Source organism: Triturus cristatus, chromosome 9, assembly GCF_964204655.1.
Source record: "Triturus cristatus chromosome 9, aTriCri1.1, whole genome shotgun sequence".
In the NCBI taxonomy this organism is placed as follows: Eukaryota; Metazoa; Chordata; class Amphibia; order Caudata; family Salamandridae; genus Triturus; species Triturus cristatus.
Window position 1 is genome coordinate 234,435,139 of NC_140592.1, and position 27,846 is coordinate 234,462,984.

The following is a 27,846-nucleotide window of genomic DNA, read 5'->3' on the forward strand; positions in this document are numbered from 1 at the left end:
GGTGTAAAAGACACAGGTACCACATATCACCATCCACTCTTACTCACCATTGTCTTCAGTTCAGTGAAGAGTGGTAGGTATCGGGGACACAGGTACTATATCACCAGAATATCTCATTATACACTCTTCCTCTCTATTTTCTTAAATGCAGTGAGCTGTATGGGGTATTGGGTATTGTTGTCACAGCTAACACATATTACCAAAATATCTCCTCGTCCACTTTTCTTTTTCCCTGTCTAAAGTTCAGCAAGGAGCATTAGGTACTGTGGTCAAAGGTACAACATATCACCAGAAAATCTCAACATTTACTCCTCCTCACCACTGTCTTAAGTTAAGTGAGGACTCTTCTCACGGAGACCCAGGATTCTTCTTACATACGGCATTATTAGATTGATGTGCTATGTTTTAATTGAGTTTTCTTTTTGTTCTACATATGCTACAATTCAGTAGTGGCTGGCAGGGAACGGGGGTGGCAGGGTAGGGGGGCAAATAATATAAATGAAAAAAAACACTTACTTTCTCATGGCCGCCGTCTCTCCTCAGCCTTGTTTCCTCACGAGTCCCGGAAGCAGTGTTGTGATTGGTCTACGTGCCATGGTTCAACACTCAGATGGGAACTATGAGCCATGCATGTTCCCCACCAGGCTGTGCATTACACCCTGGTGGGGAAAATGCAAATTGCGCATGACTGTTTGGCCAGCCCAAGGCGGCCTGCCAAACCATCATGCACGCTTAAATACATGAACCACTCCTCCCCCTGTGGCACCAGCCCCGCCCTAACCCAGCCCCGTAGCTCCAAAAAAACAAATGATAATGATGTTATTATCATTTTATTTTTCCTTTTTCCTGCTCAGAGAGCAGTGGGGCGACGCTCCTCCACCTTAGCGGAGGAGTCATCCCTGCTACAATTACTGGATTTTGCTTTTTGTTTGTCAAGATACCCCTTTAGATTTGGTTGTACAATTCACTATTAGCCAGAGGGAAAGAAGAAAGGCATGTTGAGTACTAATGCAATCGCCTGCTAGCTCCATGCTTCTGACATGTGCAGTCAGTGCTGAGGGAGTATTCTCAAATGTTTTGATATAGTTTCACATTTTCTTTGTAGATCTCTCACTATTTGGCACCAATCATATGTACTTGAATGGACTTCCCAAACCTCTTCCTCTCTGGTCTTTTATGGCACTGGTTTGTATCATCAACGTGTATGTTCTATCCTTCTGCCTTTTAGATCGAATATCTACGGTGGAATTTTTTGAAGGAATTCCAGTAAATTATTTTTGTTGGGATATTCCCACTTTGGGTGTTGAGTACAGGTCTTTGATGCTGAAAACCACATTTGCCAGTTTGAGGCAAGCATGGAGGATGGACATTTGACTTCCAAGGCAGCCGACAAGCATGCACAATGCTCGTCGTCGAAACACATTTGAACAGGCTTATGCATAAGTGCAATACAATTAAAAGTGAAACCTTGCGCACCACCCACACACTCACACACCCAACACACTAGTGCACAGTTACCACAATGCACACCAAATATTCCACACAAACCGCAACACAAAACTAACATAAGACAGCAAGAATATTGCACCTCAATCCATTCCCAGATTCTCATCTTGTTAGATTTTTCATGCTGTGTTCAACATGTAAACCCTGAAAACATTGCTTAATTTGAACCAGTGATTGCAGGTGGGGCCAGCTTTCACCCATTTTTGAGATGGTACACAAGGGGGAAAGAAGGAGGAAGAGAAAGACACACAACCCGTGTCAAAGGGTGAAAGCAGAAACTTGTAATAGCGAGATAAAGTGGCACAGTGTGTCTGGTAGTGGGTTAAAGAGGCATGAGGTGGAATCGAGACTACTCAACCTTGGTATATGGCACCCCAACATTCAATTCTGAGCAAAACTTTGAGCCCCGGCATGTACTCTTTTACAAATTAAGCACGGCTTGAAACTGTGGATATTGTAAACCACCTAAGAGTTTTGTGACCCTAAGGAGCCATCAGAGCCACCTAGATCTGTGTTTGTTTGAGGCCATATTACTCCAAGGTTGCATGCAATATCAACATAGCACACATTGGGATACTCAGGCCCCTATTGCAGGTTGAGTGTTAGATATTTACTGAACCGACTAAATACCAATACCCGAGTGATACGTGTATGAACCGCTTAATTTTTTACTTTTCTCCATCAAAAAGAGAAATTACATGGGGAATTGGTGCTTTCCCTACCAATTTTCACGTGCACGAGGATTCAGCCCGGGTTTAGTTGTGCCACAATTTACCTGATGGAGACCTTCAGGCTTAGGTAATTACTGCACATATCAAAATTCCAATTCCTACTTAAAGTGAGGTTTTCTCTAGCACAGGGACCTGAATGCATCCCTGACGTTGGAGACAGGGCTTCAGTAGGAGATACGACTAACACTGAGCGAGAAAGATTGAAAGAGCGTGTGTGTACTGGATTCCGCAATTTCCTTTCCAGGTTAAGGAATGACTTTCATGACGTGGTAACAAATGTCTTGACCATTAAAGTAGAGCGTTGCCTTTTTTGAAATCCAAGACTTCCTGACTTCTTGTTAAATTGGGTTAAATGCAAGGTCATTGGTTAAAACATTTTGGTGTTGTGGATCAAGTTTAATAAATCAAGAAATCCTACACTGTAACTTTATTTCTGTTTTCTTCAATAACAATAACCTGGACAGGTTCTTCTGATGTTAAAAAAAAGTTCTTCAAAAAGCTTCAACCTGCCAATTTAGTCTTGACGAATTATCGACTGATTCATAAAGCTGAAGCGGGAATGTGCACTCAGGTAGAAAAACAAATTTTGGAAACAGTTCTCCAATTATGAAAACATGTTTTCCATCCTTAAAAGATTTTACTGTAATCTTATTAGGATCAGGTGAATAGGAGGTTCAGAGAACAGGAAAACAAGGGTGTTATACCATAAGTTGCAGAAGGTTAACAAAACAAGATTTGGTGAATTACTGCCCAAAAGAATCTCGCCAGCTGGCTGAAAGCGAACTCACTCTATGAGCAAAAGGAAACAGTGAAATATGCTACCATTATCTTATAAGTGACCCAGCACACCAGCAAAAATCAAACGTGAGAAAATTGTGGGAAGGTATGTAAAATAATATGTATGAAGTAAACGTATAGTGAACGTAAATGAAGAAATATGTTGACAAAATTGCATGTTACGGTGAATAGTGTATACACAATAGGGTGAGGAAGGACGAAATTTTGATTTTGGAAATGTTTGCCTTGGAAGTGCCCTTTTTTAGGTCTTGCCTACGCAGCACGCATACGCTGCATAGGAGGACCTTTAGCCGTCGTTCTGCTCTTTTTCGAAGCACATACTCGTGGTTGTGACGGCATCCACCTTGCGGCAGCGCGCAGGGGCACGTCACAAGCACGAGTATGTGCTTCGAAAAACAGCAGACAGTGCATTCACGCACGCACCACTCCCGGGCTTGTTTCTGTCAGGCCGTAAAGGGCGAGAGACGAGTGTTACCTGTAACCCCTGATTTGCAGCTTGTTATGTTTTAGATTCACATGTAGGGTTTGGAGTATTACAGCTTGTTTTCCTTTTCAAAGTCTTTTACTTTCAGTTTCAAGCGTGCATTGCATGACTTGTGATTCTGGAACCCACGCTATACCGGAACACACACTCCTCTGAAACAAGTGAACATGATTCGTGAGTTTTGCATTTCTGTGAGGCAGGCGCGTTTAGATTCTGATCTATAGATTTGTTTCTACAGAACTGTTTTTAATGCTTCTCACGCAACTTGGTTAGCGTGTTCGGGAGTGCCAGTCCCAACAGCTGACTCAGAAGTCTCAGTGGAAGGCATGGCAGAATGTTTCAAGAAGAGAACTTACGACAAACTGCAGATTAATTACTTGACTTTTAGAAAGGAGTACACTGGGATCCATACATGTTGTCATTTCCCCCTGCTCTAAATGTAATAATTGAAATGCTATCTGGTTAACGTGTTGAATATACAGAATATAACCCTGCACCCACAGTACGTTGTAGCGGTATTATGATGGTTCACTTCGACGTTCTAAAAAGGTGAATAATCTTTTCTACCTTCCAGTCGTGATATCACAGCACACCGGTGTATATTATATACAGGCGAAAAGCTGCCAGATACCTAATTACGGTGTTAAATTGGACCAGATTGTGGTCCATTATACTGTAGAGCGCCAAAGGAGCGGATATTCTCCTCTTTGGGGCTGTAACGCGTTCTTTTGTTTTGGAAAGGGAAAGCCTGCTGTGAGTGTGCGGTCTGTGCTGCTTTCTCTGTGTGGCGAGCAGAGCTTCAGGTTCAGCCACCTGTCCAGGGTTTGTGAACTGGCTTCCGGTCAGTATGTTTGTTGATGTCACAATTTACCAAGTGATAAAGAAGTCATCGAGTTGTGATACCCACAACTAGAGCCTCACAAAGACGTTAACTCCAAGAAAATGTCATAGTGTTAATATTTGTGTTGTACAGAACTCAATCTTTTTGTAAAGACATATTTTTTATTATCAATTTTAGTGTTACTTTCCCCCCCCCACAAAACTCTTTAGGGTGAAAGACAGAGGTGAAGCTAGCAGGCTACATGCACACAAAAAAGGCACACAGAGACAGGCATGAGGGCAGGCACACCACCCGACACAGACACACAAACATGCACAGCACCTCTGACTATGACTCCTACACACACTCAGACATACTTACAGAGACACTGACACGCACAGACAGGCACACAGACACAAAGACAGTTAGACAATTCTTCCCTTTCATCCCCGCCTACATTCTTGCTCTGTCTCCTCAGTGGTACTTCTGTGCTCCACGACTTCCTTGAAGTGACATGGACATGGTATCATGGGGCCTACCTGGGCAGCGGGTAATCCTTAGATGGGACTAAAGAAGGCGCATCATTTTTAAGAGGTTTCAAGGTATTGTTAAAAGATGTCCTATCAGCAGGTTGTGGCTAATCAGTGGAAGTCGGAGGCAAATACAAAACTCTGCTTAATGTACTAGAGGCCAATGCTGGCGTGCGAGTTGGGCATTTGCCCGTGTTCCTTAATGCTTTGGGTTGGTCCTATTCACACATTTCAATGGTATGTGCTAGCCAAGTGAATTGGCTTGTGGTGGACTGAATTGAGTGTAGGCTTTGAGTGGGAAATGAGCAGCTGCTACCATGAGCACAGGTTTAGAAGTGCTTTCTTTAATTGTTGAGTTTGGGCCATGCAAGTGAATTACAATAAAGTGATGGCTGGAATGCTTGAATTTATCTCAGTCACTGGCTTTGGGCCGAAATCCTGTTCATTGTTTTTCGCTACTATGCCACTCTAAACTGAGACCAGCCATATGCAAATCAGTCTTGGTCCTGCACCAATAGTAAGAGTCCAGTACAAACTGCCGGACTAGGTCCCATCCAGACAGGAGCTCAAACAACCCCAGACCGACTTAGGGCTGCGTAGGCCTCATCAGCGGTGACACAGTGAGCACAGGGCCATGTCTGGGAATACTAGCCACACTTAAGTCTTTGCACTGAGGAAAACACAAAGGTGGTGGGTGGAATATCTGAATTAATGCCATCACTCTTGGTTGCATTTCCAGTCCATTGGTTTTTGTCTGCTGTGGACGAGCTAAGCATCTCCGGGATCAGTCCACTTGCACTTAACTCATAAACTCTGGCTCTCGCTGGCCCTAGAGATGGCTTTATAACTGAAAAACATGCCACTGACATTGCAACTCGATTCAGCTGCTTTGGAATTGCTAATTTGCACTTGGGTGCCATGTAGCACGTCATTTGATATTTTCAGGGTGTGCTATTTTGGCCCGTTTCTTTTGTGGAGATCAGTGCTAATGTGTGGCATCAATAGATAGGTTTCTGTTTAGTTTATAATTGCGAAATATGAAATTGATTTATAATGCTGCAAATGAACATGGATCACTGGAAAAAGAAAAGACACTAAATAGCACAGTTTGGCAGTATGGTATAGTGCTAAAAAGCACCTCCCTACATAATCTGTCACATAGAAAGGAGGTTTGTCCAACAGCTCATAGCAGTGGTTGTATGAAATAGCTTTAAGAAGATTTCATCAAGCATTGGTTAAAACAACACAAACGTAGACTGCACCGTTTCTTGTATTCTTATTAAATTCTAGGAATGTTTTATTTAGGGGTTCCAAACGTTTGCAGTTGCCTCAAGTGTGCTTTGCTTGTTATCTCTGTGCCTGCCTATGCAGCCCTAAGACCGCAGCCATCAACTGCTTCCTACCCAGTCCCTGGTGTCTCTCGTAGGGGAGTTGAGGCTCATTTTGCTCCCTGTCTCCTGCAGGCTGAAAGCAGCGAGGAACTGATGAGCCAGATATACAGTTATCTGATGGGTAAAAAGGACATAATGGCACAGAGCTCAGGCGGCCGACCTCGGAGCTGGCTAACTAGTATAGGCAGGGACGCTCAACATTCTGTGATTCTGGGCAAATCACCTAATCTCCCCAGTGCCTAACAAAAAAAAGCATTGGCATAGCCAATAGGTCTCGCCTTTGGGACCTGCTGCATAACTAAATGCTTATAAGGTACCAAAGGCGAGTCCTATTGGATATGCCGATACTTGTGTGGCTTAGCTCTGCATTGAAGAAACACAACTCTCGGGTCCATTTAGTAATGAATGTCTTTAAAAGAGACAATTGCTTCTGTAAACCCTTCATTTTGTCTTAAATCCTTGAGAAATAGCCTTTGCATAGAACAAATTATATATGCAGTAGCGACTGCTACCAGATGGGGGTGGTGGGGCAGAGACGGAGGGGAGGGCGAGGGGGTAATGAAAAAAAAGCACTTACTTGGGTACGGCTGGCCGCCGCCTCTACCCCATCCTCTTCATCTTTTTTTTGTCTGGAGCCCTGGCAGCAGGAAGCACCCTGTCTCCCAGGCTCCCCAAAGCCAATCACGATGCTGCTGTCACCATGATAGCAGCTTCGTAATTGGTCAGAGCGCCGTGGTTCAGCACTCAGAGTGGGACTGTGAGCTCGTGCATGTACTCCACCTAGGCTGTACAATTCAGCTGGTGGAGAACATGCAAAGTGCGCATGTTGGTTTGGTCGGCCCAAGGCGACCGGTCAAAACCTCATGCACACTTAGAGAGTGCCACCACTACCCCCCCCCTGCTCTAGCCAGCCCCGCCCCGCATGAAAGTGAGCCACATCAGTAGGAAAAATAAAACGATAATAATGTTGCATTATTATCATTTTGTCCCTTTTTAACTGCTTGGATAGCAGTGGGGTGACGATCCTCCGCCTTAGCACCGTCGCAGTATATATGATGTATTTTTTCATATTGAAGCCTTTAGCACAAACACTGAATTTTTATACCAGTTGATTATTTACTGCTCTGACATCACAGCAGTTTAAAAATCAGGCTGTAGCTGTACTGTTCCCAAGGGTGGTTCTCCACTTACCCTCGCTCACCAGAGATCCGAGGGAGGCAGTGGAATCGCTACTGAATGTCCACAGTCTAACCAACTTTCCCCCACTGCTCCTGGGGCGACGCAGACCTAACAGATGCCGGGTAAGGTAGTTGGTGCTTTTGTACAGCCAATCAGCTCCTCTCCTGTCAGATGGGGCTCTCTCCGACCTTACTTAACCAGGATTGTTGTCTGTGCTAATAAGCAGCTCTCTGCACTCAGAATGAGAGCCAAGAGTGTCACTTGGGGTAGACACAGAGGAAGATGGAACATGTACAGAGGCACAGATGAACAGATGAACAGAGGAAGATGGAAGAGCAAGATGTGGGATGGTGGCAGGATGCCAGGAATTATTTTGCTCTTTACGAACGTGGGAGAGTGCAGCTGGGAAGTGGCATAATGAAACTTGAGGGCACCCCTGCCAAGTACATTGAGGGGGCCCCCAATGCTCCAGACCTAGTTAGGAGCTCTCAGGCCAGGGGCCCGCCACCCGTGCACAGTGCTGGAGGGGGCCCCATGGAGCTCTGGGGCCCCCTGCAAAGCGCGGGCTGTAGGGTCTAATATTATACCACAGTAGCTGGATGGACAGCGACAGTGGCGTTTCTGGCATTTTGGTAGGGGAGTAGATTAAAGCACTTTGGGCAGTGGAGGTGGGTGACATAGCGGCATGTATATTAAATATTCAGGCAGAGATAAAAAGACCCTAATAAAGAGGGTGTGACGGGTGGTAGGATGATAAATATTTTGAATATTTTGACAAGAAGATTACCAGAGCGTGTTATGAGGGGGAAGCAGAACACAGGGTATGTTTAATTTTGAAAGGACAACAAGGGGTGATGGGCTGGCGCAGTAAGAAAATATGGTGCATAGCTCTACTGTGACTTCTCTTCCCCCACACTGCTCATCTGAGCAGGGGTATAGTATTGGACGGGGACAGACACGACATAAAATTATAGATGTTTAGTTGTCCTTAACATGAAGGTTTCCAACTTTGGCTTCCAAGTGGCATTGTAGACACCTGAAGCTTCACTCTTGTGTATATGGTGGCTCCTGCAACACTTGTCTGATAACATCCCTGTAGTTGACAGCTACCCATCCTGTATGATACAAGTATGTGTTGTTCAATACATAGGTAGGTGCATTTGTGGAGAGTGCATCGATATATGGTTTGGAGTATGTTTTTCCCTGTGTGTGGATGGCTTTTGGACGTGTATGATTTTTATGTGTGGTCCTATGAGTGGATGAGTGCTACAATTGCATGCCATGTATCAAGTTCAAGTTTATTTATTTGTTTGATTAATTAAACTCTTACAAAAAATTACAAAAAATGTCATCAAGTATAAAAGATTAAAAGAACATATATGATTGATATTATAACTTATACTTGATAAAATACAATACACAATATATTTTAAAATACTGTCGGCTTCCCCCCTCCCACCCTACCCTGACCCCACCCCGCCCTATAGCCTCACCGCGTTTAGCTATGCTGGCCGCTGCTGCTGCTGGAGTGTGGTGCGTGACACTCTGAAGGCTTACTATGTTAAGAGCTGAAGCTAGTCATGATTGTAGGTGTGCTGCAAACCAGACACGGCACATTAGGAAGGCTACCTATTAGAGGAAGTGGAGGAAGTTGTAGTGTTTTACAGCTGAGTGAGCTGGAGAATAAAAATAAACACACGGCGTTGCTGTGAATGGCACTCTTCTTCAGAGGTTTAAAAATTGACCTACAGGACCTTTTCTGCCTAGTAGCGCTGCAAATTTAAAAACAGATAAACACCACACTGCCCTCCGGGCTGTTTTTCCATACAGGGCTTACATTTAAAGTATCACAGGGCAAGCCAGTCACTGTATAGCAACCCATCCATTTGGGGTCAGTCTCGTAGACAATCCTCAAAATGTCAAACAGCTTGATTGCATCTCCGATTCCCTTTCATACATAGACATTTTTGGAGACACTGATTCACATGGAGAGATTATAATAGTTGCTATTATCTGGTACTTATTTCTCATTAGTTGGGAGACTTTGTTTTGCACTGGTTTCACTCAGTATCATTGCTTTATTTTGGTAGTAACACTGTTTGGTGAATGCATTCTGGTAATAGTTGCACTTTGTTATCACAAACTGAGCAAAAAATGTGTGGTATAATGACAACACTGCCAACTTTGGAACCTAGGGACCTTGTATTGAATCCTTGCCTCACACATGACTCAAAAACTGAGTGCCTCTGGAAAATCTCTAAGGGGCCTATTACGATGTCGGTCCGATGCGCGTCCCACCGACACCGTAGCGGAATGGAATCTGCCCGACTATTAGTCGGTGGTTTTACCCACCTAATTAGGATAAGACTGCCCTATGGGCAATAGGAACCATCAATTTTTCCATTGCAGCTTGTGGGGTGGTCGGAAAAGGGCTGCAGCACAAGCGGCAATAGAAAAATGTATGTTTTCAAACATCCATGCACCTTGTGCCAGGCACCATGCGGGCATGCCACACGGTACATGGATGTTTTTGGGGCATCACAGGTGCCCCACAGGCCTCATAGCTGAGGCCGTGGGGGGCGGCAGGCCTGCTAGGGGCCCCCACAGTCCATTTACGACCGCCTCTCTATAGCGGTTGGACCACAATAGGAAGGCTGTTGGAAAAAGCATTGTAATCCCCATGGTGGTACCCGAGCAGGCACCACCTCCATTTTGGGGATTACGATCCACCCTCTGCCCCGATGGGCTCTTTGAGCCTGTCGGAAGTGGAGCAGAATTCCCCCACTGGTTTCCCTCTGACTGCCAGTATTGTAATACAGCGGTCGAATGCAAACCTCTGATGTTGGGCAGAAAGCCTCAGACTAGCTGTTGATGGCTTTCCACCCGACATCATAATGAGGCCCTAAATGTACCTGTCCCTAGCAATGTAAATTCAATGAATGTATATAATAGTGTAACTCAAATATGTAAATTCTCAATCTATGTAAACAATATTGTAATAGGGCACCATAACATCTTTTCCACATAAGCTATCCACACCAAAGGTGAGTACTTTTTCTCCCAACATACTTAAGGTACCCAAGGTTTGTAGGTCCCTCTGGAGGGGACTCAGAAAATAGGCAAAATATAGCTAACTTTTGATTTTTTGGAGAAAAATCTGAAAAAAGCGCTCTAGATAAAAGGCTCCGTTTTTTCCTAAAAATGACATCGATAGTTTGCTGTGCTAAGGTCAGCATCTTCCCAATTTTCAGGAACGTGCAAAACTATATTTTATATCACAGTTTTGGCATTTTTTAAAGAGGTAGCCCATTTTTCCTATTTTTTTTACCTTTATCCTACTTCCAGTTTGTGGTGGAAACCAGTGTGAAACTCATGGGTGATCCAGAAAAGCTATAGATTTAAAAAATGTAGACATAAGTCTGAATTCAGCAAGGGGTCATATGTGTAGATCCCACAAGGTGTTCCTAAAGAAAATAAGGGGCATATTTAGGAGAGCTTTATGTCATGCTTGCATCATGCAACGTGGTACATGCACAACGTAAACCTCTAAGTCATATTTGGCAAGCCACGCAGAGCCACTTTGTGAGGCTTTGAATGGCTTAAACAATGTCTAGTAATACAATGCACCACAAATTGCTGTGCTGCATTACTCTGCACAAGGGAGGCGTTCCATGGACGTTGCAGTGTTCCCATGCAGATCCCATGGTTTTTGGTGCATTCCCAGATTTAACAAACCTGGTAAACCTGGGAATGCACCAAAAAGATACGCCTCCCCAGGGTGAGGTATAACAAGGAGAAATATATTTATTTCTTCCTGGTTTTATTCCTCTTTCTATTGGTGCTGCCTTCTGCAGCACACACGGAAAGATGAAAATGCCTCTATGATTTGCTTTTGTGCAGGAAGTTGCTCCTTCCGGCAGAAAATGTATCAAGGGTGCCTATGTTCCTACAACATAGGCACCCTTGCACCATGGTGCAAGGGTGCCAGCACAGACAGTAAGCTGCTGAAATTATGCCAGCGGAGAGAGAAAGTACAGGAATGCACTGTAAGGGATAAATACGGAGCATTCCCGCCCTTTTCCTGTAACGCAGGGCAGTGCAGCAAGGTAACTTGCTGCACTGCTCTCCACTACAGTTCTCGTAAATACGCCCCTAAGTGTTGAAATATAGAAATATTGAAAATAGGTAGGAAAAAACAGCCATTTGTGACAACATTTTAATCTGTAACTTTTCATCACAATGGCAGATTTACAAAAGCAATATACCATTACATCAGATAGACCCTTCTGCTTCCTGGGAAATATAGGGTTTATAGGTTCTCTAAGAATCCAAGATACCCAGAGCCAGCAACTGAGCTGCACCGTACAATGGGTTTTCATTTTGTACTACGTATAGACCAAAGTCATATGGTGAAATATGTAGAGAGAAAAATGGGCATCTAGGAAACCTATGTATTTCTGGAACGGGCACAGGATATGGAGTTTATGAGCAGTGGTTATTTATACATCTCTGAAGTTGTGGGTGCCCATATTAGCATTTGATTTAGAGGGAATTTTTCAAAATGTTTTCTTCCTTACACACTGGCTTACATTTGGAAGGCAAAAATGAAGTGAAAAATAATCAGTAATAATAAATGTTCTACTGTTCCATGCTCCTGAATGTCGTCCAATAAAAGTGATACCTCACCTGTGTGGATAGGCCTAGTGGCCACTACAGTAAACAGCCCAAAATGCACCATGGACACAGCACATTTTTCCATCGAAACTGAAACGTTTTAGGTCGAGCCTGTAGCAGCGCGCAAGCGCTGCTCTGCGAGACTTCACGTAGGGGCTTCTGAAAGCTGACCACACGCTTGTGCGTGTGCTTTTGTTTTCGTCGGCTACAATTGGCTTTTGCGTGCGTCTTTTTAAAAAAGACAGCATGCAATTGGTGAAAGGCGGGTGCATGACCCAGTTTCCTTTAGAAATGTAACCGCCCATGGCCTATTGGTGTCTGTTACGCGCAGCAGCGGCATCTGGTTTTAATTATAAACATGTGTTTATAATTAGCGCGCATTCGCTTTGCTGCTGCGCTCCCTCACCCCCACTCCTCTGTGGTGCGCGCGCACCACTGTATTCGATTCCATGCTTGTGTTAATATGCAACAATACTGTATCAACAGTATGTGTTCACGACGCGACCCTGGCGTCGAGATTAAGAGAGTAGCTGAAACATTTTGCGAATGTTCGACCTGGCATCCCGTCACCCTGAGGTTAAGCTACTCCATTGGTTGGCATTGGAGTCTCGAGCTTGGAAGCTCTGTCGTGGAGAGTCTGAGCTGCAGCCACGTCTCTTTAGGGTGCACGTACTGCTTGCAGGAGGGCATAGAAGGCTTCCTGAAAGTCACCAGCGTGCTCGCCCCTGAGCCGTGGTTGCTTGCTGGAACAAACACGTCTTGTGCACGCTCCTGACTTTACATGGCTGCCTCAGTAGAGGAACATAGAAAGTGAACCTTCTCATGAATGCTACAATGGAAAAGACAACGTAATTGGCATGCCCCAAGAGTTATCAAATATTCATATAGGTGAAAGATCCCAGCATTCTCATTAAATTGCTTTAGTAACTCAATAGTCCCAATGTAGTAGACCATGTAGTTTTAAAGATGTTAACATTTAAAGAAGGGTTTTGATGCTTGAAAATGTACTCTTTTACCATGTAGCCTATCAGCACTGAAAAACGCAAGATATTAAGTAAATTATCAACACTTTTGAAACTGAACAAAACACAGGCAGTTCTGGGCTACTTTGAATTTACCAACGTAAATCCCCTGAAAAGAGCTTCGAGCGGATAATGCATGCAGGGCCGAAAATAACTTCTCCAGCAGGATTACAGGCCGGCCAGGTCAGGCTGTGCCAAGCGCTCGAGAGGTGACCGGCAGCCACTGGCCTTCAATAAACCACCTCAATGAGACGCAGAGAAAACCAGAAAGACGATTGCAGCAGTACTACACATTTACAAACGCACACCACGGGATACGAAAACACATCCAAGATCTCCAGCAGCATGTTTGCCGAGCTAGACGGGCCGGGATATTTGCAACAGAAAGAAGGAGACGATTCATCCCTAAAATCCCATTTCAAGAGAAGCCAGGGCAGGCACACAGGCAGATTTCCAAGCGAACTTGGGCTGGAATGAAAAGCGGACACTTAAGGATGCTGGGTCGGTGTTATTTTGTTTGGGAGGGTTAACCTATTGTTGAAACTTTATGACAGTGCAAAAAAAATAAAAACGATATTTGCATTAGTTATGGTAGAATGGCAACGAATGCAATTATCATAGCCACATTCTCCGACCATAGATTGCCAATGTGATGAGACAAAAAAATTAACACAAAAACAACTTAACAAACAAAATCAGGCAGCAAGAACAGCAGCAACTATAACAAACAAGCATTTGCAATGCAATAGGTCTCGCATTGACGCGAGTTTGAGCTATTGACATTGCAAATAACAATGCCTTTTATTTTTGTTTTCTTTTAAAAAACATAAATGAAAGGCGTTGTTATTTACAATGCCAATAGCTTAAACTCACGTAACTGCGAGACCTATTGCATTGCAAATGCTTTTTTTTCATTGTGGGTTGCTGTGGATTTTGGAACCTAGCCCAGAAGGCACCTAGGGAAACCTAGCAAACTTGCATATATTTTAAAACTAGGCACTGGGAGAATCCAGGGTGGGGTGACATGTGTGGCTATCACCAGCTTTTTTTACCCAGTATCCCTTGCAAACCGCAAACTTTGATTAGAAAAAACACATTTTCCTCACATTTCTGTGATGGAAAGTTCTGGCATCTATGAGGAGTCACAACCTTCCCCAGCCAGCATTCTCACAAGTCTCCCAATAAAAATGGTACCTCACTTGTGTGGGTAGGCCTAGAGCAAGCAGCAGGAAAAGGCCCAAACTGCAACATGGATTCATCACATTTTCCACTCAAAACTCACCCTTTTTTGCAAAGTGGCAAGCTGTGGATTTTGGGCCATAGCTCCGCCAACACCTAGTGAATCCAAGCAAACCTGAACATTTTTTAATGCAAGACACTTGGGGAATCCGGGGTGGGGTGACTTGTGTGGTGCTCATAAGATTCATTTACCCAGAATCCCTTTCAAACCTCAAACTTTGACTAAAAAAAGAAATGTTCCTCATATTTCTGTGCTAGAAAGTTCTGGAATCTATTGAGAGCCACAAACTTCTTCCCATCCAGCATTCTCCCAAGTCTCTCGATAAAAATAGTACCTCACTTGAGTGTGTAGACTTAGCGCCCGCAGCAGGAAATGCCCCAAAACACAAGATGGATACATCACATTTTTCCACTCAAAACAAACCCTTTTTTTGAAAAGTGAGTAGCTGTGGATTTTGGGCCCTAGCTTAGCCGCCACCGCGGGAAACCGAGCAAACCTGAACATTTTTTGAACCGAGACACCTGGAGGAATGCAGGATATGACTTGTGTGGCTCTCACCAGGTTTTCTTTACCCAGTCTCCTTTGCAAACTTCTAATTTTTATTAGAAAAAATAAATTTCCCCACATTTCTTTAATGGGAAGTTCTGAAATCTATGGGGAGCCACAAGCTTCCATCCATCCAGCATTCTCACAAGTCTCCCAATAGAAATGGTACCTCACTTGTGTGGGTAATCCTAGTGCCTGCAGCAGGAAAAGGCCCACACTGCAACATTGATACATCACATTTTCCACTCAAAACTGACCCTTTTTTACAAAGTGGCTAGCTGTGGATTTTGAGCCACAGCTCCTCCGCCCCCTAGGGTCCAAGAAAACCTGAACATTTTTGAAAACTAGATACCTGGAGGAATTCAGGGTGTGGTGACTTGTGTGGCTCTCACAAGGTTTTTTTACCCAGTATCCCTTGCAAACCTCAAACTTTGACAAAATAAATCAAATTTCCTCTTATTTCTGGGATAGAAAGATCTGCAATCTGTGGGAAGCCACACCCTTCCTTCCACCCAGCATTTCCACGTCTCCCAATAAAAATATAACCTCATGTGTGTCGGCAGGACTAGTGTCTGCAGCACGAAACGACCAAAAACACAACATGGATACATCACATTTTTCCACTCCAGATTGACCCTTTTTTTTTTAAAGTAGGTAGCTGTGGATGTTGGGCTCTAGCTCAACCAGCATCTAGGGAAACCCAGCAAACCTGAACATTTTTTAAAACTAGACACCTGCGGGGAATCCAGGGTGGGGTGACTTGTGTGGCTCTCACCAGGTCTTTTTAGCCAGAATCCCTTGCAAACCTCCAACTTTGACTAAAAAAAAATTCCTCATATTTCTGTGATGGAAAGTTCTGGAATATGTGGGGGACTACAAACTTCCCTCCACCCAGAATTTCCCCAAGTCTCCCAATAACAATTGTGTCTCACTTGTTTGGGTAGGCCTAGTGCCCGTGGCAGGAAAGTGCCCAAAACGCAACATGGATATATCATTTTTCCACACAAAACTGACCCTTTTTTGTAAAGTGCGGAGCTATGGATTTTGGGCCATAGCTCAGCCGGCACCTAGGGAACCTTAGCAAACTTGCACATTTTTGAGAATAAGACATCTGGGAGAATCTAGGCTGGGGTGATTTGTGTGGCTCTCACAAGTTTTTTTTCCCCAGAATCCTTTGCAAACTTTGACTAAAATACAAATTTTCCTCACATTCCTGTGATGGAAAATTCTGCAATCTGCAGGGAGCGACAAACTTCCTTCCATCCAGCACTCCCCCAAGTCTCCTGATAAAAATGGTACCTCGCTTCCGTGAGTGGGACTAGTACCTCGGCAGGAAACAACCCAATAAGCAACATGGAAACATCACATTTTTCCACTCAAAATTGACCTAGGGAAACCTAGCAGACCAGAATGGAGAATTTAGGGTGGGGTGACATGTGTGGTTCTCACCAGATCTTTTTTATCCAGAATCCCTTGCAAGGCTATTGGGCCATAGGTCGTGGGAGGGCATGAGGCCAAGCCCGAGGGAGGGGGCGCCTTCCCCTCCACCACAAAAATACTACATTAATGTAATTTCTGGTATCTAGTGTGATTTCTGCCTCCAGGGGCCACATTGGGGTAATTGGCCCAATCCACCCTTCCTTGAGGAGGGCAATAAGACTGACTGTGCCCTTTTGGGGTGGGAGCATGGTTATGCCCATGGTGGCAGTCCACCTCCTTATGTTTTTGCCTTGTGGTCTAGTGGACTTTCAGCCCCCTCCCATGGGGGGGGGGGCTGATTGGGAACAATCACCCCCATATGCCATCCAACGGGACAGAAAGGCTATCACAATATTTGTTTAGGGTGGGGCATGGCCATGCCCACAGTTGCCAGCCCCCAGCCCTATATATTTTTTTATTGACCCTGGTGTCTAGTGGGCTTTCTGTTTCCCCGGGGCAGATCAGTGCAAATGACCTCCATCTTACCCCCGAAGGGCAGAAAGACTGTCTGTCCTCTTACTGGGGTGGGGGCAGCCCCCAGCCCTATATTATTTTTAACACAATACATTCCCTGGTGTTTAGTGGGCTTACTGCCCTCCCGGGGGTGGGGCAATCGCCTCCATTTGCCTCCATGGGGCAGAAAGGCTGTCACCATATTTGCCCGGGGGGCCGAAAGACTGTTGCCTTATTTTTTTAAGGGTGGGGGCATGGCCATGTCCATAGTAGGCAGCCCCCACCTCTGTATTTATTTTTGTAATTAACCCTGGTATCTAGTGGTAACTACCCCCCTCCTTCCCCCGGGTTGGCCGAAAGGCTCAAATTTACAATTTGACCCTGGGGTATCACAAGCCCTTGCCTAAGGGGCCACTCCCACTGTCCCTGGTGCCTAGTGCGTGGATCCCTGCTTGGGGATCGGTCTCTTATGGCGATCCCCAAGCAGGCATCCACTGGGCAGAGGTACCGTTGAAAAGGAGAGATTCTTACCTTCCCAACAATACCCGCCCCAAGAGAATCGGTGCTCAGTGGACTGAGATATGCCCCCAAGTACTGATTCAGTGAAAGTAAAATGAGCCCATCGGCTCGTTTTACTTTCCCTTTTACTGCAATGATGTCAGAGTGCCCTGCAAGCCGATTGTCATTGCAGTAAAAGAAAAACACTCAGGCTGCTCGAGAAGCTTTTCTAGAGCAGTGCGAGCTAAAAATAAAATAAAGGACTCCCTCTGGTGCAGAGCACAACAGGGGCCTTTATATGCCTCCCCGGTGTTGGCCAATGGCCGACAGATGCACTGGGGAGGTAGTGCTGGCCGACACCCGCACTCAAAGTGTTAATGTGCCAATACATGTAAATACAGGCATTTACAAATACTGTTTACATATGTTGCATGGACAAATGCTATTTGTCATATCAAAGCAGGGGGGGAGTAACAAAAGTTGATTGCTTTCAGCATGTTATGTTATGTTATGTTAGGTTATGTGTATATGTAATTCTCACTATCACCTGCAAGAGTATCTGGGAATGTTTGCATGAGATAGCGAGTTGAATGATGCAGACAGTGTGACGATTGAGTGTACAGTTCCAGTGGATGGTTTCTCAAGTTTAATGTTTAAGTGTAATGACCTGCTGGTGCCATGGTGAGGGGCTATCATGTGCTCCAATGAAGTGGGTGGACACTGTCCCCACTGGGTTTTCTGATACCCAGCAGCAGAGAAAGGATTCAGGGCTCAAGCTGTCCCCACCCATCCAAGCTGTCTCATGACAGCACAAAGGTGTTTGCCCTTCTAGAATAATTGAAAACCATTACCTTTAAAAACTCCCTTTACTTGTGTATTTATGTTCATTTGAGACTAGAGAGATCAAAAAGTAAGCAGTGTACCAACCACAAGACAGATTCTCTCACTAACAGTTAGGCTTGCTGTGAGTCTTTCTTTCAGTTTTTTGTAATTTTTACGGATGTCAATTTGGGTTGCAAGGGGCATCAATCAACCGTTGCCCCTTGGCACCTCTGGTACTGCCGCTGCTAACCCGATCTCATAGGCCATGTAGGCAGAAGCAGGAAGATAAATTAAATGGCGCTTTTAGAATCCCTTTTTACTTTCTCTCCTTTCCACTCCTAGTTCTACCCTATCCCCGCTGTATCAAGTATGAGGTTGTTATGGGGCTGATGGAACATGGGATCACAGGAACCATAGGGAGTCAATGGTATCTTATTTAAATTCAGCTACCTCTGGCATTTGAAAGTATTGGCATCAACTATGGTTTTATTTGTCATTAGGCCTTGTTTGAGTGAGATATTGTATACAAGGGGCTTGCAGCCCACCCAATACTCAGCATTCATTAGCTTCATTGTCACTCTTATTTGCTGCCTTCTAATTGGCCAGTGTGTGCTGGCTTCACTTCCTCTTCTTTCGTCTGGAACATGGACCCAGTACTGATTGCTTCAGCTTGACTGCTGTCTTTGCGCCGATGGGGCTGTGATTGAGATACTACTTTTGTTTTCTTCTTCCCTTTCATCCTTATTGAACCTCTTGCCATTTGTGGCTATGTTTAACTATGCCTCACACACTTCAAAGAAGCCCTATGCTCCTTTGAGATGAATGTTTATTGTGACAACAGATGTTATCTACTATCAAATGTATTTTCACTGAGGCATGGGTGCAGTTGCTTTCTTTATGTGATAAACTTTTTTTGCCAAATGTCATATTTGTTTTGCCTGGGGAGATTAACTGATTTGCTCAGAATCGCAGGGGTTATCTGGAGACTTAAAAAAGCCTTTGCAAAGTCAATAGGTCTCATCTGTCAGACTATTGCCTCTTCCATTGCCTTATGTTCATGCTGTACAGCATGGGCATTGCCGACTTTGGCAATGATCTATAGCTGTGCTATTTAGCAGTGTAGCTGCTGTGCATCATGGCTAAAAATAATAATAAAAGAAGGCATATAAGGCATCCAGTGCTAATGCGCTTTTAAATTTAAAAAAGTGGATTAGCCCTGGCTGCATCATAGCACTTTATTTTTTAGTTTTAGCTATATTGCAAAGCATACACGCTGCTGCACAGCATGGCTACAAAGCATTGCCAAAGCCAATAGCTCTCAAATGCTGGACATATTGGTTTTGCCAATGCTTGTTTATTATGTACTATTGTGTTCTCTATTTCCAAAAAATGTAGTTGCTAAGTAACCACATAATGGGTAGAACACGCATATTCTGTTGTTTTCAATTGTTTTTGCACTGTTTAGTGTAGAATGGTAGTCAAGTAATGGTGAAATAGATTAAACTAAAATCCACCCTTCTTTCCACGTAGTGTGCAGGCAGTGTCTTTAGAAACATCCACCCAGTCTGCATCAACGTTGATTGAGTTGGACCTCATCTGAAGGGCCGTTCAATCCATGGCCGCTCAGCCAAGATTGCCAATAGGAGCGCCAAGTGATGTAAATTATGGTCGTGGAATTAGAGCACTAGTCTTTCCGAGACCTGGATTGGAAGAGCAGCTTCCCACAAGGCAATCTCTCAGCTTCTTACAGTTGTTCATGAAGACCAATCTGGGTTAATCTTGAAAAAAAAACTGGAAATTAAGAGGCTGAATATATTACCATAACTTGTTGGAGAAACTATATATATATATATATATTTTTAACTGGACATAACAAATTCACTTGAGAACAAATGCTCACTTGCCGAAAAGTCATTTTATCATTGAAATAGGACATCAGCGATGTGACTCCATGATTCTTGGGAGAGAAAGAGTTGTGAATACTTAATTGCAGGCAAAGTAGTCTGGTGAATCATGTCAATATACTGATTATAGGGCCATATGTATCAAGCCTTTTTCCAGTCGCCGTTTGCGAACGGTAAGAAGCCTTTTGGGATGTATCATCCCAAAAACCATAGGGAATCGCAATTTTTGTGATTACCTATTTTGCGAAGGCATTTAGGGAATCGCAATTTGCGATTCCCTAAATGCAATGCAGGAAGCAGTTAAAAATTGCGACCTTGCTTTAAGGAATCTCAAGTTACCACCAACTTCAGGTTGGTTGTAATTTGCAAATACCTGGAAAAATTCAAATTTTTGCATTTTTCTAAGTGCCATGTGGCCCACACACATGCCCTTAGGGCATGTATGTGTGCCACATGTGCACACTTATCTTTTTTGGGGGTGCATCAGGGTGGCCTTTTGGCCCCCTCTCACCCTTGTAATTGCATTCGAAATTTGCGGTTACCAATTTGGTAATTGCAAATTGCAAATGTCTTCCCATTCATTCCTATTGGCCTCTAGACCCATAGGAATGAATTGGAAGGCATTCCTTAATAGCGGATTGCAATTTGAGATTCACTATTAAGGAATATGTAGGAATCACAATTATTTTTGCGAAACCTACATACATTGAATTTTGCGAGTCCATAATAGCGAATCGGTAAAATTTGCTATTATGGACTCGCAAAATTCAATGTTGATACATCTGGCCCTTAATCTTTAAAATAATAATAAAAACATACATTAATTTGTAATCAATATTATTAAAGGCTTCTTGCACTGTATCAGTTGTAAGATGGGACCTATCACGCACCTATAGCCCCAAACTCACACACAAAAAATCAATGCCAACTGATTATCTGGCCAGAGCCACATTGGCACCGTGTGATCACAAGACAACACAGATTCCATTCAAAAGACACTCATCCTTCCGGATCACCACCTACCAGACCCCTGCATGTAACCCACGACGTGGCAGTCCATAATACCAACACTTCAGACAACACACTACTGCATGTAAAGTGCCAGTTCCACAGCAAGGCAATACCTAGGACCTTCTCAAGAGATGGACAGGGATGAAGGATCCACCAAAAATAGCTAATCCCTTATCCCCACCTCTGGTGGGATGACTACCATATTTAGTGAATCCCAGTTGATAGGCAAACCACCACTGGAGACTTCCCGGGTCGGCCAAGGTTCACAGTCACCACTGCTAAGCACGGTGGTGAAGCAGGCGCTCAGTATTAGAGTGACGTGTCTGCCTCTGTGTAAGCCAAAGTGTACATTATGAAAGAGCGCCATGGAAAAGGTAAGTTTTGTGTCACTAGCATGGCTGAAAAGCTCAGTTTGTGAGGAAGATGAGATGTGTGCACACTGACAAGGTATTCCATCGTTCTGGGTGCATTTCCAGCAGCCGGGTTTGGGGGTAGCTATTCCACCACAAGTGAAAGGCGACAAAGAAATATCTGCCAAGGGCTTTCCCCCCAAAGTGGCTCCTGATATGATTGATAGGGTTGCTTTAGTGAAGAAAGGACTTGGGTAGAAATATTTGAATATTGTCTGATGGAAATTCCACCAGACAAACTCTAATCGTGCGCTGAAGGCACGACCTACTGGGTGTGGTGGGGCAGGGGGCCAGATAACCGAACAACCAGCACTGCCAGGGGATAGGGGTGGTAGACATGCCAGTTGTCCTTTGGTGGCCTCTCCCCTGCACATGCTTCACAAGTGTGTCAAAGCTCTGGATCCTGAGGGTGCACCCATATGACCTGCATATGACATGCAAACAATACACGCAGACCTGGCGCACCAGCCACTCTGTGAACACAGCAACACCATTAAATTAGGAACACCACTACATAGCATCAATGAACCAAATAAACAAAAAGCCTACACTAAAACAAAAAACAAAGCGGTTTCCTTGGAGAACTGGCCAGTCGCGCACACCACACAGCGCTTTCAGCAGGATTGGCATTGGTTGAAAGTGCGCCACCATCGCCTGCCGCAGCTTTCCACCCGGCAATAAAACTGACGCCTCCGGTAACAGACAAAGCCAAGGCAGCCATCGACGTGAAACAGCAGCAGTGGTGACCGTGCCACGGAACAATGTGCATACGTCTATCCGACTTCTCTTGCTTTTTTTCACTCAAGTTTATGTTCCACATAAAAAGAAAGGCGCACAAGCGTGCCATTGAGAAGAGCGGTAGCAGGCTGCGTTTTTCATTTCCTATTGAAAGTCACGTCTGTGCCAGCATCTTCTATGGTAAGACCTTTTATCGCCCTCTGCCGACAATGCCAGGTATTTTCCCGTCACTGGAAGGCGCGCCTGCATGCACCGGGTTACTCGCATCATTGTAGACATTTTAGCTAATGCCAGCCACACTGGTGCGAGCAATTATATTTTGGTGACATGTGTGGAAAACCCTAGGCAACGCATAGTGTGTAGGTTACAATGGCAATCTTGTTTTCCGATTCCTAGTTTACATAGATGGAAATAAAATCAAAAGTCTTGTCAAAAAACAGAACAAGGTCTAAAATAGGCGAAACAATTGTGAAAATTGCCGCTGCCCTCGTTGAAATGAGACTGGTGCAGATGTGAGCAAATTCTTCTGCACACTAATGCGAGATATGCCTTTTTGTACGCTAGACTAAAGACATTAAGCAACAAAAAAAAGGGGGGGGGTGGAGGCTGTTAAAAAATGCACTCAAAATCTATAGACAATATAGGCACTGATAAAACGGTCATTAGAGCCCTCGTGACATCTTGCCTCCGGCTTTCTTTTTACAACTCATTGCTTCCAGGTTTGTTAGTGCAATAGCTTCAATGGTAATTAACCTTGACTACAACTTCCAGAATGCCTTAGGATGGTAAAGAAAAGGTTAGGATTCGAAACTGTTGCCCCTGGTGTCATGGAACCAGCATATAATAACCTCGCCACTTCCAGTGTACAATCGGACCCAACGGGAATTGTGTCCGTAATAATGATTTAAAAGCTCCAAAGCCGAAGTAAATTATATTTGTTGCTGGTAAATTTCAATTTCAGCCGGGGTGTAAAGCAGACCTCTCCCAAATAATTTTTCTAAAACATAAAAAGTGCAATCTCGCCTTAGTAGAAAACCCCCCCCACAAAAGTCCTAAAAAGTTAGCAGTAGAGAAGCAGTCCACTTCCAAGTTTGGAGCCGTCGAGGGTCTGAAAGAACAATTGAACACGACTGAAAACCCCATATGCATTTCTGAAGAAAATTTCAAATGCATATTTCTAAACTCCCACACACATTTCTAAAAATGTAGAATACAACCCTAAAAAGCAAGCAAGAGTAAACGACATAATTACTGGTATTTTCATATCTTTCTTTACATTGTCTCATAAACACCCGCCCACCCAGCGCTACTCTCTTATCAAGCATTAGCATGAAAGTTGCAGTGCTTCGAACTCCCCCGGTGTCAGAATCCCCTCTGAAGGCGCTAGAAGGCTCTGGGCTAACCTGCACACGCTGACGACGGGTTGTGGCCGGCCGCCTCTCCTCTCCAGCTCTGCTCCCGGCGTTCTGCGCTCAAGTGCGCCGATTGTCTGACAAACTCCCCTTTCCTGCCCCGTTTTAGGAGGTGCCCAGATTCGGTGGTGTAACCTGAGTAGTAGGCAAGTACCATGTGCACACGTTATGGTACACTTTTTCCACCCAGTGATTTGTGTGGGAATAACTGCGCGTTTCAAAGGGCTGCTTATCTGCCCAGTCGCATCAGGTATAATTTAAAGCAGTCTGTGAACTTTCTTGCAGGGCTTGAAGTCAGATATTTAGCTTAATCTGAACGTTCATGGTTTCCTCGTGTTCAGAAACTAAAAAACAGAAACAATGGATGTATGTTAAGGCGCTGTGGGGATGGTATTGTACAAACTGCTGCATTCGCGGTCTCTCTGAAGTGCAAGTCTGACCTCATCTTCATAAACATTCAAACTACTGTATTTTAATTGCATTTATATAGCGCTTACTACCCCTGAACAGGCGTCAAAGCGTTTTTTCGGCGAGTAGCACGCTACTCCGGAACCCATAAAGGATTAGTGTTGAATTAGTATAGTGAAATATGAAAGTGATTTGAGTGGTGGATAGGTCAGACAGTATTTGGATTCATGACGCAATCGTGTTCAAACCGCATTATCTGTAAAACTAGGTGGATGTGTAAAGAAGTTTTTTGCATCCTTTCAATGCTGTGAAGAACCAGTGCTTAATTTGTAAATGAAAGGGGGCCGGTGCTCAAGGTTCTGCTCTGAAAGTCGTGACTGGTGCAATTAAATGCAGGCACACGGAATTCCAAGGCTGTGTATTCTTAAACCCATCTCATTCATCTTTAATTCACTAACAGACACCACATTCATCTTCATCTTACTCCTGCATGTCCCTGCTTTCTCCATTTGTGACAGTTATTATGTCTTTCTCTTCCTCCATCCTTAAACGTAATTTTTTTTCCCTCTCGTTAAACGCCGGATGCAGATAAATAAGTGCCGGTGCTCCCCACCGGAAACTACTGGCCCAAATTAAGCACTGTCAAAAACGCTGAGGAACGTTTCAAAATGTTTCAAGGTTTTTGGTTTCACACAACCCTGTGAAAATTGTAGCTGCGGCCAGTGCAGGTAAGAGTGGTGGGGTGGTGGGGCCGGTTGGGGGGGGATTTCGAGGGACGCTGACGAGGGAAAATACATTATTTAATTTTCTCTAGTCATTAGCCGTCGAAATCCCCCCCAACCAGGACCCACTGCTCTTACATGCACGGGCCGCCGTTGGAAACTTGTGACTTTTATGACAAATAAAAGGGAGGATCATTATTTAACAGAAAATAAAATGGTTCTGCGTAGGATAGGATTGACACAAAACAAAACAGGGTTCGTCTAAGCATTACACAGAAAACCTCAGACTTGAAGAGAAAAAGTCTATGCACATTTGCCATTGTGCATAGAAAAGGTCCTCAAAACGTGAGTTTGCAGGAAACCGTTCTGCATACGTTTTTTCTAATTTGATTGGGTGAAATTAGAATGTTCTCATTACTCACCAGTAATCTTCATTACTCCTAGTCCTGTTGCCCTTGCCACATTCATCACTTTTGAAGTGGAGTCCATCTCACAAGACAGAAAAAGAACAGAATGCTAGTGAACAAGCCCCACCCTCTCCGGTTGGAGGCATAAGAGGCTGCTGAGTTCACTAAGCCGGCAGTGCTTAACCCCTTCTGTGCCCATGACGAGCTGGACTCGTCATGGGCCGCGGTTGCGCTGTGCCCATGACGAGTCCAGCTCGTCATAAACCCCGCCCGCTAATGCAACGGCCGGCACAGGGCGGGGAAAGGGCGTGGCACAAAAGGGGTCAATCTGTAAATAAATAAGTGCCAGAGCTCTTTTCAGGAGGCCACTGCAGCTTGCACCACACATTGCCCCTGCCATTGTGCCAATAATAGTAACAACACATCTATTAATCATCACACTCCTACAAGTGTGACAATTTGGACAATTCAAACCACCCAAAGCTTTTAGAATGACTTGCTTGGCAGATAATAGACATTTTTATTGTACATTGAATTAATAATTGACTACTGTTGTGGTCATCTCTAAATTATCCAGTCAGCGCCACCTTGTGGCAGACTGTCACAAGTGCTGGTGTTGACAATTAAGTGCTGGTGTTTAGCGCCGGAAACCACAGGCTCAAATTAAGCACTGCTGAGCCCAAAATAAATTATATGAAGGCAAATGAACCCGGGAGGGAGGGGTATGTAATGAATGAGGTGAGGACAACAGGACTAGGAGTAAAGAGGATTACCAGGCGCTAATGAGAACATGACCCCACGCCCTTTAGTCCTCACCTCATTCATTACTTTTGAGGAATACCCAAGAATACTGTAAATATTGTCCATATCACTCTAACAATATAATAAACCACTTTCCTTGCAAAAAAACAAAGTGACTTAATCTCAATTTATACAGAAACTGATTTCAACACTCCTGCATCAAAACTTATGTTGACTCTGAAAATATTTTGCAATCTGTAATATTTAACAAAAGTGTTAGGAACAGCCCACGTTGCAAATTACAGAAATCGAAACTGCTTCACTTTAGCCGAAGAGGCTGACACTCCTCTGGTTGACTGTTTCTGAATCCCTTCTGAAGGAGGAAGATCCAGAACTGAATAAGCCAAATAAATTGTTTGCTTCAACCATCTACTGATTGAGACTATGGAGGCATTTGACTCTTGATTAGAAAACCCAAATGTGATAAAAAATCAAGCCTGATTGCCTAAACGAAGAAGGTCTCTCCAAATAAATGTGTAATGCCCTTTTAACATCAGGCAAATTCCCTGTAGCTCTTGCGAAGACCCAGAAGTGTTGCATAAGGCTGGAAGAAGAACTTTCTGAGATTTGTGAAAATTGGAAAGAAAGGTGCTCTGGAAATAAGACCTACTAGGGGCAAATCTGTCTAGCAGAGGTGATGGCTACAAGAAACACTACCTTCATTGTCACAAACGTGATAGCTACCACTTGAAAGACACAAAAGGATGAGAAACCAGAGCCTTTAGAACTAAAGGTAAATCCCACAGTGGAAATGAAGGTTTCACCACTGGACAATAAAGGGTGAAACTTTCAAACAGTTGAGAAACCAAATCTTCCTCATCAGAAAGGCTTCCCCATGGACTTCTAAAAGCGTTGATAGCCGCTCATTGAAATCTCATGGTAGAAACTGACAGATGTTTTTCATTGATGTGTGTGGATTAATGGAAAACGAAAACTGAGAAACCACATTGGAGGAAACAAAACCATAGAAAAACAATTTTAAGGAAATACAAAAAAATTGAAAATTAAAGAAAACATTTCAAAGGAAAGGTAATTTTAAGGAAAAATCCAGAAATACATTATACGTTGGTGGAGTTTAAAACTACTGTCGGGTTTTTGGGTTTAGAGATAGGTAATGTTTAGAGTGATGAGGGTTTTTTTAGGAGTCTGGAATAACTGGAGTTTGGGGATAGAAAAAGGCTTGTAGGTTCAGAGATGGTTGGAGTGTAGGGGTGGTGAGGGGCTTTTAAGGTTCACGGATGAGTGGTATTTAGTGTGTATGGTGTTTTTAGGTTTCAGGGATGGGTGGAATGTGAGGCTGTTGAGGGGTTTTAGTGTTCATGGATGGGCAGAGTGTGTGGCAGGTGAGGGTCTTTAAGGTTCAATTATGGGTAGTGGCTGGGGTGGTGAAGAGTTTTTAAGGTTCAGAATGGGGTGGACTTTAGGGTGGTGAGGAGTTTTATGGATTCAGGGATGGGTGGAGTTTAGAAGTAGGAAGGGGTTTAAGGGTTTAAGGATGGGTAGTTTTTGGTGATGAGGAGTTCTTATGGGTAATGGATGACTGGTGTTTAAGGCTGGTGTGTGTTTTTTATGGTACAGTGATGGGTGGAGTTTGCGCATACTGAGATGTTTTGAGGGGTATAGGATTGGTGGGGTTTAGGCACAGGAAGGGTTTTTAATGGTGGAGTTAGGGGTAGTGATGGGGTAGTGAGTGATTTCATGGTTCAGGGATGGTGGATGTTTGGGGTAGAAAGGGCTTTTTAGGCTTTAGAGATCAGTGTAGTTTAGGTGTGATGAGGGATTTTTGGGGACAGGATTGAAGGTGTTTACGGGTGGTTAGTGCTCAGTGAATTAAAAGCATCCTAAGTAATTATTTGACAA

At 44.0% G+C, this 27,846-nt stretch overlaps 1 protein-coding gene across 2 annotated transcripts in view; it reads right to left on the bottom strand.

Annotated features, from left to right (window-relative positions):
* The window catches only part of FBLN2 (fibulin 2), a 630,642-nt gene extending 606,924 nt beyond the window's left edge, over nucleotides 1-23,718 (bottom strand). For both annotated transcript variants that reach the window (XM_085624813.1, XM_085624812.1), the window contains exon 1: nucleotides 23,640-23,718. The gene's annotated coding sequence lies outside the window, so the exon portion shown is untranslated. The remainder of the gene's footprint in view (nucleotides 1-23,639) is intronic.
* Nucleotides 23,719-27,846: the final 4,128 nt, after the last annotated feature.